This window comes from Heterocephalus glaber, unplaced genomic scaffold (genome assembly GCF_053883595.1).
Source record: "Heterocephalus glaber isolate CG9 unplaced genomic scaffold, H.glaber_assembly_v1.0 deba00001569, whole genome shotgun sequence".
NCBI classification, from domain to species: Eukaryota; Metazoa; Chordata; class Mammalia; order Rodentia; family Bathyergidae; genus Heterocephalus; species Heterocephalus glaber.
Window position 1 is genome coordinate 1065278 of NW_028258354.1, and position 16238 is coordinate 1081515.

General features: G+C 34.0%; 1 pseudogene; it reads left to right on the forward strand.

Annotated features, from left to right (window-relative positions):
* The first annotated feature begins 10117 nt into the window (after positions 1-10117).
* Positions 10118-11069, forward strand: LOC101697942 (olfactory receptor 6C2-like; annotated as a pseudogene).
* Positions 11070-16238: the final 5169 nt, after the last annotated feature.

Here is a 16238-nt window from a genome sequence, read left to right on the forward strand (position 1 = left end):
CTGATATGTTGTATTGTCATTGTCATTTAATTGAAGGAACTGTCTGATTTCTTCCTTAATTTCCTCTGTGACCCACTGGTTATTCAGAAGTGTGTTGTTCAATTTCCATGTGTTTATGACATTTTTCGAGTTTCTTTTGCTATGGATGTCCAGCTTCATTGCACTATGGTCTGATAATATACAGGAGATAACTTCAATTCCTTTGCACTTACTTAAGCATGTTCTGTTTGTGAGTATGTGGTCTATTTTGGAGAATGAACTATGTGCAGCTGAGAAGTATGTGTATTCTGATTTTGTGGGGTGAAAGGCTCTGTAAACATCTGTTAAAGTTCATTTGTTCAAGAGTTCGATTAAGTTCTAGTATTTCATTACTTATTTTTTGTCTAGTTGATCTATCTATTTGTGACAGTGGGGTGTTGAGGTCCTCCACTACAATTGTATTGGTGCATATATGACTTCTCATGTCCATTAGTATTTGTTTTATATAGTTGTGTGCACTAGTGTTTGGTGCATGGATATTTATGGTTGTCATCTCTTCCTCTTGGATTGTTCTCTTTACAAGGATGTAGTGTCCTTCTTTGTCTCTCAATCAGTGTTGGTTTGATATCTACTTGATCTGCAAAGAGGATAGCTACTCCTGCTTTTTTTCGGGTTCCTGTTGCATGGAGTATTGTTTTCCACCCTTTAACTTTCAGTCTATGTGTTTCCTTTTGAATTAAATGTGTTTCTTGTATGCAGAATATTGTTGGATTTTGCTTCTTGACCCATTCTGCCAGTCTGTTTCTTTTGATTGGTGAATTAAGACCATTAACATTGAAGGTTATAACTGAAATATATTGACTTGTCATTGCCATGCCTTTTTCTTTTTGTTGGGTTCTCCCCCTTTACATTTAATTTCTTGTCATGCCAGATGGGTTCATTCTGTTTTGCTTCCTGGGGTTGTGATCCTCAATGTCTGTTCCTAGGATATTGTGTAAAATTCTTTGGAGTGCCGGTTTGGTATTCACGAAGTTCCTAAGGTGCTCTTTGTCATGAAAGTATCTTATTTCTCCATCCATTTTGAAAGATAGTTTTGCAGAGTACATCAATCTGAGTTGAAGGCTGTTTTCTTTTAGGGCTTGGAATATGTCACTCCAAGCTCTTCTTGCTTTGATGGTTTGTGTTGAAAAATCTGCTGTCTAATGGGCTTTCCTTTGTATGTGATTTGTTTCTTTTCTCTAACTGCTTGTAGAACTTTCTTCTTCTGTTGAGTTTCTGGAATCTTAACAATTATATGCCTATGTGTAGATTTTTTTTGATCAAGGCTATTTGGAGTCCTATATGCCTCACTTACCTGTATGTCAAGTTCTTTTCCCCTGCTTGGGAAGTTTTCTGCCATTACTTCTGTGAAGTGTTTTTTTTTTATGTCATCTCCACTCTCTCCTGTTTCTTCATTGACTACAATTAATCCTATGTTATTCTTCTTTGCATTGTCTAGCAGCTACTGGATTGATTTCTCATGTTCCCTTATAATTTTGAAGCAGTTTTTCTTTTCCTGGTCATTAATTGCAATCTTATCTTCTATATGTGAAATTCTGTCCTCACATTGGCTCATTCTGCTGTGTAGACTTTCAATGCAGTTTTTCATCTCCTGGAAATCTATTTGCATCTGTTTTATGGATTCCATTTGTTTCCTATGTTGGGATTCCATCATGTTCCTCAGCTCCTCTCTAGATTTATTAATCATGTCTTCCGCTAGGGGCACAATTTCTCCTGTTATCTGAGAAATTATTTCTGATTTCATTTTTTCCAGATCCCCTTTTGTTGCCAGTTCATTGGGTCCAGGTGGTTGACTATCAGTGTTCCATCTCATTTCCCTTTGGGGTTGCTGTAGGTGATCTCGAAGTCTGGTTTTGAGACTCATTTACGTGTTTTCTCATTTTGACGGGGCGGGGAGGGGCTGGGCTGTTGGCACCTGCATGGATTACCTCCTCTGAGCTGGGAGAGGTGGGACAGGGACCAGGAGCAGCGGTAGGGATGGTGGCTCAAAAGCCCTTTCCTGTGGGCCACGAGTGGTGAGAGGGAAGGTGGCCCAGAGGCCCCTTCCTCTGGACTAGGAACAGTGGGATGGCGGCTCAGAATTCTCTACCTCTGGGCTGGGAGTGGTGGGATGGACGGCAGCCCAAAAGCCCTTTCCTCTGGGCTGGGAGTGGCAGGAGGGATGGTGGCCAGGCAGCCCCTTCCTCTGGACCAGGAGCAGTGGGAAGGTGGCTCAGAAGCCCCTACCTCTGGGCAGGAATTCTTTAAATGCTGAGAACTTGATTAGCTCCAGTACAGTGGTCTGGTGATCCAGTGTCCTCTGCGTCTTTGTAATGTGGAACCAGGTGGCTGTACAGAGAAGAGGCCAAAGGAGCAGGGTGAGGGGGTCCAGTGGATTGCTGCCGGGGTGGGGGCTGATTCGGTGTTTTCAGCATGACTGGTGACCTCGGGACCTCGTCCACAGACCTGCCTGTCTGCAGAGGGCTGATTCAGAATGACTATATTTTTAAAAGGGCAAAAAATAAATGCTAGTAATGGTGTGAAAAAGAGGAAGCATGCTGTTGTTATAAATGTAATTTTTACATCTACTATGGAAAACAGTATGGAGGTTTCTCAAGAAACTAAAAATAAGTATACCATATAATCCAACTATACTAATTTTGTGCATATGTCCAAAGGAATTTAAATCAGAGTACCAAAGAGATACTGTACTCTCATGTTTATTGAGCCATTATCTGAATTACCTAAGATATGAAATAACCCAGGGACCAATCCTATCAAAGGATGCATGGATAAATAAAATGTGGTATAACACAATGAATTGTTATTCAACCATAAAAAGTGACACCATGTCCCCCAGAAGAGATAGAACTAGAGAGCATTATGTTAAGGAAAGTAATTTAGATGCAGAGAGACAAAATTCATATGTTCTCTCTTATAGGCGGATGTTTAAAGCATTAAAGTTGATTTCATTGTAAAATAATAGTTTCTAAAAGCTTAGGAAGGTGTGGATAGTTGGTGGTTTCTTAATGGATACCAAATCATACTAAGATAGAAATTAAGTTCTAATGTTCTACAGATACATGGGGAGAGTATAACTTCACAATAACCTATAATATATTTTATGAATAACTAGAAAAGAGGAGCTTCAAGGCTCCAAACACAAAGTAATGATGAGGAGGTGAAATAGTCATTACCCTGATATGATCAATATGTATATACATGAAGTGAAATTTCCCACTGCATCTCACAAATGCATACAGTTCTTACCATGCTAATCAAGAAAAAAATTTTTAACTAATGAAATGAAAAGTTTTAAAACCCTGATTTAATCTGATTTAATCATCACACTGCATATGTGCATCAAATTACCTCACACTATCCTATAATGTGTCAAATATGTCTAAATTTTCAACATATATTTTATACTGAAATATTATATATTTACATGTTATATTTAATTGAAAAAAGCATGCATATATACAAATACCTGATAATGAAGCTAATGAAGAAAGCACAACAGTCAAACTCAAGGAATAATAAAATAGTATTGATAACATTTACATGGAATTTGTGATTTTCTTTCCTTTTGTTATTGCCCTAAAATCACACTTCTTTTAACTAGCCCTCCAAACCCTAATTTTATTTTTGAAAATAAAATTTTAATTTAATTTAATTTTAATTTTATTTTGAAACCATTCACAGTTAATTTGAGGTGTATGTACTTAATTTAAAAAATCTCAGAGCCAGGGATGTCAAAGCAAGAATACATTAAAACAGTGGTTGTTAATTATATAAACTGTTGTTAAAGTAATTCATGTATTAATGATCTTACAAAATGTTGTCTGTAGACAGAAGAACATGTCTTAATTCTAGATGTTCTCCTGTTTTCCAAATGGTAAACTGCAAGAACTCAAGAAAGGCCCTACAAAAAATGTCTACAGATGAAACTTAGATTAGACTGGTTTAAGACACATTGCTTAGTACAAGACAATTCAACCCAGTAAGAAGTTGACAGCCATCATGAAAAAGTATCAAAAGAGTAAGTATTGTAAGGAAGACATGAAATTACTTTCTATTTTCATGGATAATAGAAAAAAAGTGTTTGGTGTATTTCCCTGTACTTTTCTTTGCTTCTTTCACTTCTTAATATGGAAAATTATATGGAACAGCTTTTTGACAAGACTGTCATCATATCCAGGGTATATTTATGTATTTACAAGTAGTCACACACATGTAATTGTTTGTTACCCATACAATGTATCTTTTAAAGCATACCTTTATTATTATTGACTCCTTGATGGTAGCAATTCTTTCTGGAGTAAGATGGAACCTTGGTGTTGTTTTAATTTCCATTTCTTTAATGGCCAGAGATGAATTGTTTCATGTATTTATTGGCAACTTGTATTTCTGAGAATTGTCTATTCATTTCAGTTGACTATTTTTGAATTGAGTCTTTTATTTTGATGCCTCTAATTTTTTTAGTTCTTTATATAATCTAAATATAGATATATAAGCTTAACAGTCACATGGTTTCTCTTATAGGACAAATCCAAAATATAAATAAAGAGAAAAATAAAAAGATAATAAGAAATAAGGAGATAGATCTTTTCAAAAAGGAAAGGAACCAAGACATAGAAGGAAGAAGGAGGGAAAAGAGATGAAAAAAAGAATTAAAATGTGGTATGTACATGTACCAAAACCCCACAAGAATTGCTATTGACTGCAAATATGTACCGATAAAAATAAAATTTTAATAAGATAAAAAATTTTAAACCATATAGAAATACACCTTCTAAATCCTTAGAACATAAATCAAAAATATTCCATTGCTTATATTTTAATATTTTCTAAATTGCAAATATTATTTATGATAAAAACTTCAGCAGAAATAATGCAGTCTTTCCTAGTAATTCAGGAAAACTGTTCCTTTGGTATCTCAAACAAATTACTCTCAATTGAGAGAATTCCTTATTATTGTTTCCAGGACACTGCACAAGATTAGCCAAGCTGAGCAGACTTTCAACAAGAGGGTTACTTGGTGTGTGCACAGAGAGGAAAGTATGAGAAACAAGATGACAGAAAGCAAGTCAATTAATTGCTATTTCAGAGACTTTTCTGCTTATTGCACTGTGTGTGGTCCTGTAGTAATTGGAAAAGACTAGCTCTTAGGAAACCAAAATAAAAGAATAAGGTATAAACAATTTTTAGCATGTTGTTTTATTTGTATATAAGAGGGAACATTAAAACATTGATTTCATTTCACAAAGACAAAAATAGGATAACACAAACCATTCTTTTCAATGAACTAAGATAAACTATTACAGTAAGTACCCGACTTAATGAACATTTGAGTGGCACACTTTGGCAGGTGTACTGTGTAAGACTCTGTTGGCTTATGAACAAGTTGGACTTATGAACAGTTTTCCAAGAAAGGAAGTTGAGGACTTACTGTAGTATAAATGAAACTTGTTTCTTTTTTGTAAGAGAGTCTTTTTTTGTCCATGACTTGTAACCTGAGTTACATTTTGGCCATTCTTTTAATACTATGCAGCACACTGTATCAACTGCTGTTATTTTCTATCTTGTTACACAATTTTGGGTTTTTTATGAAAAGATGAGTATTTGTTTGCATTTTCTTTATTAATATCTACCTATATTATACTGAAGTAATAAAAAAATAAAAGTAGGTTAATAAAAGATATTGAGGGGATATGAAAAACCTGAGAGAATTTGAAGAAAACAGACTGGTTTTTTTTGTTTAATAAGCTGTTGGTTAGCCCATGAAACTTGCAAAGAGACAAGCATGTTTGGGGGGGAGTCATCAAAGTTAATAGGTTTAGTTTTGAAGGTTTCTTGAAAAGCCTTGCAAGTATCACTAGGAAGTGAATGTATGTGAAAGGCCATCACTGTATAACATTGACCAATAACTGTGTGAGCAACTTCATCCTAGTTACACTAGGTCTGCACCATTCCTCATATTTTTCTGCCAAAGAGGTGGTCCCATGAGAGCAAGCTTAGCCATGCCAAATGTATCTCATAGGCTCTGATAATGCACATGTCCATTGAAAGGAAGAATTCATTTTTCTAGGCCCACAGGACTCATTGTCATTTACAGGAATTTTTAAACAGGAAATGAAGTAAAAGAAAATCAATCTTACGACAAACTAATCATTGCCACATAGGGAAGCATAATTCCATTCAGTGAGGAAGAAATAGCAAGAACCCTAGAGACTGTGTTTACAGATAACATGTATGTTCATTGCTATAATTATAAATGATTAATACTGGCTTAAGACTAGGAGTAGTTACTATTTTATGAACATAAAATCTTTCCCCTTGCTGAACCATACACATAATGCTCAGAGATGACACCAGAAAAATAAGACATGCCAGTAAAAGAAGCTAATTAATATTTTAGTCATCTTTCATCTGTGTCTAAATTATAATCCAAATCTAAAGAGTTAGGCATTTACTTAAGAAACTGGCTGGATGGGCTATACAAATGATGACATAACCGTTAAGCAAAAAAGCTTCTTCAATGACTGCCCTAGGTGATTCTCAAACATTAATATGCATAGGAAACTCTTGATCATCATACTACAATCTCTTGAGCTTCTAATTTCTCCACTAGCATATGACCTCTCTCCTCTCTTTCCTGGTAAAAATGTATTTCCTCTTTTACAATTTCCAGAAATCTACATTTGTGACAAGCATCTTTGATAAATATAATTAAGACTACTTAAGAAGAAGTATTTCTGAAAGATCAATTTAAAACATTTTATAAATTATAGTGAGATTTTTAGTATCAACTAAGTGACTTTTATGATATAGATCCTAGCCTGGTTCTTGACAAATAATAGACACCAGGGGGTTGGGGATTTAGCTCAGTGGTTGCGCTGTCTGCCTCACAAGCAGGAAGTCCTGAGTTCGATCCCCAGTACCAAAAAAAAAAGACACTAGACGGAATAGTTCCATTTCACATAGCTTGCTACACATTTTTCCAACAGCCAAAAGAAAATAATTCCCGATATACAATTAATTGGAAGTCTTCTAATGAGAGGGGTGAGAGATGGAAGGAGCCACAGTGCTTCAGGTCTTGGGAAGGGTAAGGCCAAGAAAAGGTAAGAGTGGAGCCACTTTGGATGGCCACTTGACATTAGGGAGTCTGAGAAAAGGAAATTGGGAGCTTAGAATGATGGCTATGGAGAATGAAGGCTCTGAAGTACTTTAAACATGACCTTTGTGACAATTTTTCCTAGCCCATATTTGTGGAAGCATTTCTGAGAGGATAAGGCCCAGATAAACTAGGAGAAAGAGAAAGTTCTTGTTTTCTAAAAAAAAAAAGAAGATACATTTACCTTTCCTCAAAAGCATATGAGAGTTTTTTAAACTTATATACAAAAATTGCATGTTTGCTCTACTCACTATGATGAACTTGGACACATGCATATATCTGTGAAACCATCACAACAATCAAGGTAATGAAAGCATCCTCTCCCAAAATATCTTTGTACTTATTTTTAGCTTTTGTGGAGATTTTTGAGGGGGTGTTAACTCTACTTTTGCTTGATTTGAAGAAAACATTTAACTTGATATCCACCCTCTTTAATTTCTTTAGTGCATAATAGAGCATTAAGCATAACCCCTGTTGTGCAGAAGATCTCTAGAAAGACTTACTCATTCATCTTCCACAATGAAATTTCACAGTCATTGAACAACTATTTCCCCATCCCTCCAGCTTCTAGCAACCACTGTTTATACCTCTCCACTTCTATGAGAATGACTATTTTAGAGTTTCCTTTAAGTGGAATCAAGGAATCCTTTTTCCTTATGTAACTGACTTGTTTGTTTGCATAGAGAGTTCCAGGTTTGTGCCTGTTGTTACATTTTGCAAAATTGCCTTTTAAAGATGAATCCATTGTATCCATGTCACATTTTTGATCCATTTATCTGTTGATAGACATTTAGACTCTCTCCATGTCTTAGCTATTGTGACTTAAAATGAGCATGCAGATGGAGATATTTCTTTGAGATTCTTATTTCTATTCTTTTGGATATATACTCAGAAGCAGATTGCCCAGGTGGAGGAGATGGGTCACTGGAGATGACCTGTTGTCCTCTTCACTACCCTCTCTACTCTGGCCACCTGGACATGAACAGCATTCCTCTATCAAGCCCCTTTATCATGATATTTCTGCTTTGTAGCCAGCTGACTGGACTGAAACCTCTGAAATCATCAACCAAATATCCCTACACTTTGCAATTGGCAGTGTCAGTTATAATTCCCAGCAGGGAGAAAGCTGACTAATAAATATATAAAATACTGCCTACTCTAGAGAGTTTACAGATGCAGAATAGCCAGAGCAATTAGACAAGAGAAAGAAATAAAAGGAGTAAGGATAGGAAAGGAAGAAGTTAAATTATCATTATTTGCAGATGACACGATACTCTATATAGAAGACCCCAAAAACTCCACCAAAGGACTTTTAGACTTGATAATCAAATTCAGTGGTATGGGTGGATACAAAACCAACACTCAAAAGTCAACAGCCTTCCTGTATACAAATAACAGACTCATGGAGAGAGAAATTAGAGAAACAACCCTTTCACAATAGCATCCCCCCAAAATAATGAAATACCTAGGAATCAATCTACCAAAGAAAGTGAAAGACCTCTACATTGAAAACTACAGTTCTCTGAAAAAGGAGATTGAAGAGAATATCAGAAAATGGAAAGATATCCCTTGTTCTTGGATGGGAAGCACCAATATAATGAAAACGGCCATACTTCCAAAATTATTATACAGATTCAATAGAATCCCAATCAAAATTCTAACAGCATATTTCACAGAAGTAGAAAAAAGCAATCCTAAAATTCATTTGGAACCAGAAGAGACTTAATAGCAAAGGCCATTCTGGGCAACAAAGGCAAGGCAGGGTGTATCACAATCCCTGACTTTAAATTATACTGCAAAACTACAGATGAGCTAAGATTTAGATACTAACTTCCTTTCAAATAAATTGAAAACATCACAAAAATGTAATTATATATAATATATATATTTAGGATATTATTCAGCCATAAAGATGAGAAAATCATGTCCATGTCACTGACTGGAAAATGAATGGGACTGTAGATAATTGTGTTAAGTAAAATAAGCCAGACACAAAAAGCCAAGTATAGAATCTAAAAAAATAATTAAAAATTAAAAAGTGAAATGAATGAGAAAAGGAGAATATAGATTACCAAAAAGGAAAGGAAGAAGGGGCAGAAGAGGTGAATAGGGTATGGAGGTAGCAGAAATGATTCTAATATGATATATGGATGTACAAATATGCCAAAAGAGAAAACTTCTGTTCTGAATAACTAATATCCACTAAAGTTTAGCAACCCATATAGAAATAAGTTTCAGTCAACTACTTTCAGGAAATGTAAATTAGTTTCTGACATTTTCAAAATAAAGTGGCTCCAGTCAAATAACTGAACATAAAATTAAAACATGAAAATATCTCTTCTGTAACTATTCTGAGAATTAAATATTATCACAACATAGACAAAGTTCTGCTACAGTAAAGTATCCACCACACTATATTTCAAGGATAAGAAACCCTGCACTTGTCATTGTTCTTTGCTTTCCAGAAGAAATACATCTTATCCTAAAATGAATCTTCAAATAAAAACATTGAAGATAATTCATGTTTTTAATTACCTGAATATGTCATACATGCAGTTTTTTTGAGCAAAGAACTTTTACCTACCCATGAAATAATAGCACATTTCTCTAAGTCATTTATAAATCCAGTGCACATAATAAATTACAATCAAATATATTTGTACATTTTTGAGGCTGAACAAATGATTAAGGAAAAAAATTGGATTATTTCACACTAAAATGAATACTCCAGAAACTCTCCAATGATGATGAATGTAAAATTTAGGAAGGCTATTGAGATAGTGGCAATGTTGAATATTATGTAAGGAAGAAAATAAATTTACACATGTTTGTTTGGCTTCTATTTGCACAACCTTTTGCTATACAGAATTTTAGTATCTACCATGTAATAAAACTATTGATTTCACATGAGATTAAACATCAATGATTAGAAACCACACAGAAACAACAACTTTCATTTTGTTAGGACTGACAAATGACCCACAACTGCAAGTTCTGCTTTCTGTCATATTGTTTCTCACCTATGGGTTGAGTATAACTGGAAATCTATTATCATCCTCACAATGGTGGATTCCCAACTTAAAACTCTATATACTTTTTCCTTTGAAATTTTTTCCTTCTTAAAAGTTTCATTTACCACTGTCTGTATTCCTAGATTCCTGTATAGTTTATGGGAACTGTATAGTTACTGGGAACAATACCATCACCTACAATGCTTGCTCGTGTCAAATATTCTTTGTTGTTCTCTTTGGATTGACAGAATGTTTTCTCCTGGCAGCCATGTCCTGTGATTTTTATGTGGCCATCTGTAAACCTCCTCACTACATGACCATTATGAACAACAGAGTGTGTACCTTATTAGTCCTCTCCTGTTGGGAATGTGCTTTGATAAGTATTGCCCCACCCCTTAGTTTAAGCCTCCAGATTGAATTCTGTGACTCTAATACCACTGATCATTTTGCCTGTGATTCAGGTCCCTTCCTAAAGATCTGATGCTCAGACACCTGGGTAATAAAACAGATGGCTATACTTGGGGCAATATTTATACTCCTTATTACCCTTGTCTGTGTGATTCTGTCCTACACACATCATCAGGACAATAAGGAGATTCCCCTATGTGCAGCAAAGGAAAAAGGCCTTTTCCACTTGTTCATAGCACATGATTGTGATTTTCATCACCTAAGGCAGCTGCATCTTCATCTACATTAATCCATCAGCAAAGGAAGAGGTAACCATCAATATAGGAGTTTCAGTTATCACTGCTTGTGTTGCACCCATATTAAACCCTTTTATTTACACCTTGAAAAACAAGCGAGTGAAACAAGCTTTCAATGACACTATAAAAAGGACTGCATTTCTCTCAAAGAAGTCTTGATGATTCAAATTAAAATGAAAGATAGATTGGTTAAATATTTTGCTACAGCTTCTAACCATTTTCATTGTTTTCTTTCTGCAATACAGCCAGATTAATCTTCTCAAGGACATTAAATATTTCATCCAGATCTCACTTTTATCAAACTCCTTATTCTTTCAAGCTAAACTTATTTTGAAAGTAAAAGCTATATTTCCAAGAAATTAAGTTTGTCTTCACTTTTGAACTAGTCATTTCTTCATTGCTCTAGAAAATGAAAAAAATTAACAATATTTTAAGGTCTATAAATCATTATTTTAAAGTGTATAAATTATATAGGACTGAAATATGTGGTAATAGCTTTAGTTTCTTCTGGTAATACAAAGTTATCCAAATTAATATCACAAATTCAAGAATCAAATTAACAAGTAGAAAGCAACAACTGCAGAGATACATTGAAAAATATTGAGTCAAATAGTTTTCCAATTAAAATTGGGGAAAGAGTTACCAATAGGAGTTTAGGGTTAATCAGAGCAGAAGAAATACACAAAATGGACAAATCTTCACAATCACTGATAAGATCCATTACTTATTTATTTACAATTTTGTGAGAGAAATATCTCTTAACATATTGAATATAATTTCAGATAAATGTAAATATAAGGCCACTTACTATAGGTTACAAAATCAGAATAGATTCATAAGAGTGAATTAAAACACCACATTTTCAGTGCCGATGAAATAAGACTAGTTAAATCAACAGAAAGGTATTTGAAAGACTTTTTAAAAGAAATCAAGGCTGTGCAATGAGAAAAATTTTTAAAAATAAGAAACTTAAAATCATAGTAATATATACTGGACTTATAACCCAAGGAACAGTGAAGAAAATTTTCAAAATCTCATAAGATCTTACTGTCTGAAGCTATTTATTATGTGCTTATCAATGAAAACAAGGAAAAGAAGAAACAAACCTTCAAGGATAATGCTCTCCTATGTTAATTATTATATCATAAATAAACAATTACACCTACAGAGTAACATACAGAAGGGACAAAGACTTAATTATTAAAGAAATATTGAAAAAAGACATTAAAGTACAAACACTTATTTTAAAATTTTTACAATGGATTTGAAATACCAGTAAAATATGCTTTGAAACTATTTTGGAACTATTTCTGTTGTTATAATTTTTAAAAACTACCACTTTGGAACTAGAAATAATGTATTCATCTTTGAAAATGTCATAATTAATGAATGCCCTTAACCATCTAATAAGTATGCATTGTCATGTAAAAGATCTAGGCAAGAAAATTGATGAAACTAGAAATCATACTGCTAAGTGCAATAAGTAAGACTTGGAAAGTTAAATGTAACATGTTCTCTTTTTCATGAAAACCTAAAAATATGTAAATAAATAAATAAATGAAGAAAGGACAAGAAACACAGATGTAGACTTCTGACTAAGAAAAAAAAGTTGGGGGAAGAAGGAAGAGTAGAGAATGGTATTCCAATTCATTATGTTATATATCAACTTCCAACATGAACTCCATAAGTACATAATATTAATATACACTAATGAAATGAAATGTAAACATAACAACAATAAAGGTGGAGTAACCCTGAAATCACTCCGCAAGGATCTGATTGCCTCTCCTCCAAACTCATTTTCCAGTTTACAAGGGTGAATGACAACATAGCTCAAGCACAAAGCAACAACCTCAATAAACTGTGAAGATGGACATCAGAATTTGAGACTACTGAAGGCTGAAAATAAATTAAAATTCAGAGAGGTAGGAGTTTTAATTTTGAGACTCTAAAAATCAACACACAAATCTTCTTCAAAGGATTGGTTAGCTCCTAAATTGAACATACAAAGACTAAAACTGCAAAGAATTCAGAGAAACACAGCTAGTAGTAGACAGAACTTAAATAGGTGTTATCTGATGCAGAGATGCAGGGAATTTAGGTTTGAAGTCCTATCAAATTAGAGCTAGTCAAGTATTTTGGCTTTTTGTTGAAACTCAAGAAAGTTCACTTCTTAGAAATAATGGCATAATTACTACAGAACCATCTTTATAAAACCTAAAATATACTTACTAAAGGAAAAGTAAGTACTAATGGTCTTCTATCTGTATAACAGAAAGAAATATATACTTTTTTGAAGAAAAATAACATCTTCCAGTCTTAAAATTTTTCAACCACAATGTCTAATATCCAATGAAAAATGGTTTTTTTGTTCTTTTGTTAAATTCTTTTATTGGTACATTTTAGGCATACAACACAATTACAATTTTCATTACCTTTACATAATGCATCTTGGTTCTTATTTTTTCCCCATTCCTAGCCCTCCCTTCACCACCTCCACCCTTCCCTATTTACAAAGACTTTATTTCCATTTTTTCCATTTCTCATCATTTTTCCTTTCCCTTCTTTCCTTTCCCCTGCCCCTCCCACTACCCCAACCCCTTTGGACATTTTCTTCCTATTTTGCATTATTGATTATTCATTCTAATCATTGGTACATTTTAGGTATACAATATAATGACATTCATCATTGGAAATTTGCACCTTTACATAATCTCTCTTCATTCTTATTTTTCACCCTTGCCCAGCCCTCCCTTCAACACCTCCAGTCCTCCCTATTTACAAAGATTTTGTTCCTATTTTTCCATTTTCTCATATTAATCCCATTCCCTTCTATCCTTTCCCATAGCCCTCCCACATCCTTCCCCTTTGTCCCTTTTCTTCCTATTTCACATTACCTATTATACATTTTAGTCCTTATTTACACTTTCCGTTTCTCACACCAGAGAAACTATTCAGTATTTATACATGTGTGTCCTATTTATTTCACTTAAGAGTATTGCCTCAATGTGCATCCACTTAGCTATACATGTCTCTAATTTCTCATTTTTTTATGTCCGAGCAGTACTCCATTTTATAAAATAAACATATTTTCTTTATCCAGTCTCCAGTTGATGGGCATTTGGGTTGTTTCCAAGTTTTAGCTATTACAAACTGCGCTGCTATGAACATGGGTGCACATATATCACTGTGGTATGATTCTTTTAATTCTTTGGGGAAGATCCCCAGCAGTGGAATAGCGGGGTCAAATGTGACTTCCAGTCCTAGTTCTTTGAGGCATCTCCATACTGATTTCCACAGTGGGTGCAGCAGTCTACACTCCCACCAGCAGTGGAGTAGTGTTCCTCTTTCCCCACAGCCCCACCAGCATTTGTTATTGGTTGATTCCAATGAAAAATGTTTTTAAAAATTAAAGCAATAAATGGAAACAAAGTCTTTGTAAATAGGCATGGGTGGAGGGTGTGAAAGGAGGGCAAGGGAATGAGGAAAAGATAAGAACCAAGATACATCATGTAAAGGTAGAAGATTCCAGTGATGAATGTATCTGTATTTTATATCTAAAATGTACCAATAAACTTAATGGGAAAAAAATTAAAGAAGTGAACAGAAATTGAGAAAATAGCCAAGGATGTTGCTCAGTGGCACCATGCCAGCCCGGCAAGTGCAAGGTCCTGAGTTTGAGTCCCAGTACCAAAAAACAAAGCAAAAAAGAAAAGAAATTGAAAAAATAAAATAAGGGAAGCACCCTATATGAGATACAGAGTGAAGTCTGTTGACAAACACTTATAAATGATTATGAATCTTATAAAGATGCAGGGAAAAAAGGAGTAGAACATATATTGAGCAGAAGTATATATTGATAAATAAAACACTGAAATCTATTTTAAAATGCAAGAATCAATCCTGAAAATAAAAAATATAGTATCTAAGATGAAAAATTTGTTAAGTGGGTTAAACAGCAGGAAAAAGGTGGAGATGCAGTTGATATACTCAAAGATAGGTGAGTACAAAATATTCTCTCTTAAATTCAGAGAAATTTAAAAAGAAAATATCCAAACAGAAGGTGAGAAACATGTATGGCGAAATCTAACTTTACTGTACATGTAACACAGATTATGAGACTATACAGAAAAAGCAATTTTTGAAAACATAACAACCAAAAAGCTTTCAGAACTTATGAAAGAGAGGTATCTACTGATGTTTGAAGTTCAGAAAACCCCACTAGGATAAAAAGAAATTCATAAATATATATCTCACAATCAACCCTTCAGAACCCAAATCAAAAATCTTAGAGGCATCCAGAGAAGTAGACATATGATTACCAAGAAGACAAAGAGTGGATTTAATCAGTAGGGACTACAAGTCAAAGGACAGTGGAGTTTTCAGAGCGCTGAAAGAAAAAATTGAAATTCAGAATTGATACCCAGGGAAAATGTCCATTGAGTTAAAGAGAAAGCAAACAAAAAGTAATGAAATGTTATTGCCTGCTTAACTTCACGGTAAGAAATATTGAAAATGTAGGGCCAGGGATTTAGTTCAGTGGCACCACACCTGCCTCCCAAGTGCAAAGTCCTGAGTTTGATCCCTGGTACTGGAAAAAAAAAAAAAAAAAAAAGGAAAAATGTTGTAGGTGAAGGAAATGCTTTATTTTGAACATTTATCCATCTCCCAAAGGAATAAAGAGCGAAAACAGGTAAAAGACTACAAAATGAAAATTAGAAGAAATATGTCTTTCTGAGTTTAAAATATGCAAATAAGTTCATATGACAACAATAACAGGAAAAGAAGAAACAGCTATATGAAGGTAGATTATTGTTAAGTTGTTCATCTAAGTCTTAATGTTATTTGGGATGTGATAAAATAATAATATGTAGGCTGTAAAAATATAAAATAATGTTCAAATGTCTACTACAACCATGAAAGAATATTGAAACATGGTGAAACTAAGAAGCTGACACATAAGGAAAACTGAAAAAAGGTGAAACAATCTATATTATTTTAGATATATAAATAAGCATAAAATAAAAGGCAGATAATAGAAAAAAGAGGGAGAAAAGTGACTGCAATCCATCATGGACAATGTATTTAAGAGTGTACCCTGATTTAGTATAATTGTTTTATAAGTTTTCAATGTTATTTGGCCTAATAATCTGGTTATTGATCTGTATGTATGATAATTAGGTTTGTAAGGACTTATAAGATAAATAAATGAATCAATGCTGGCAAAAATGGGAGGGTGGAGAAGAAGGAGGAAAACCAAATATGTACAAGTACTAATTTCACACAATGAATCTAATCATTATGTACTGCAAACATGTACTAATAAAA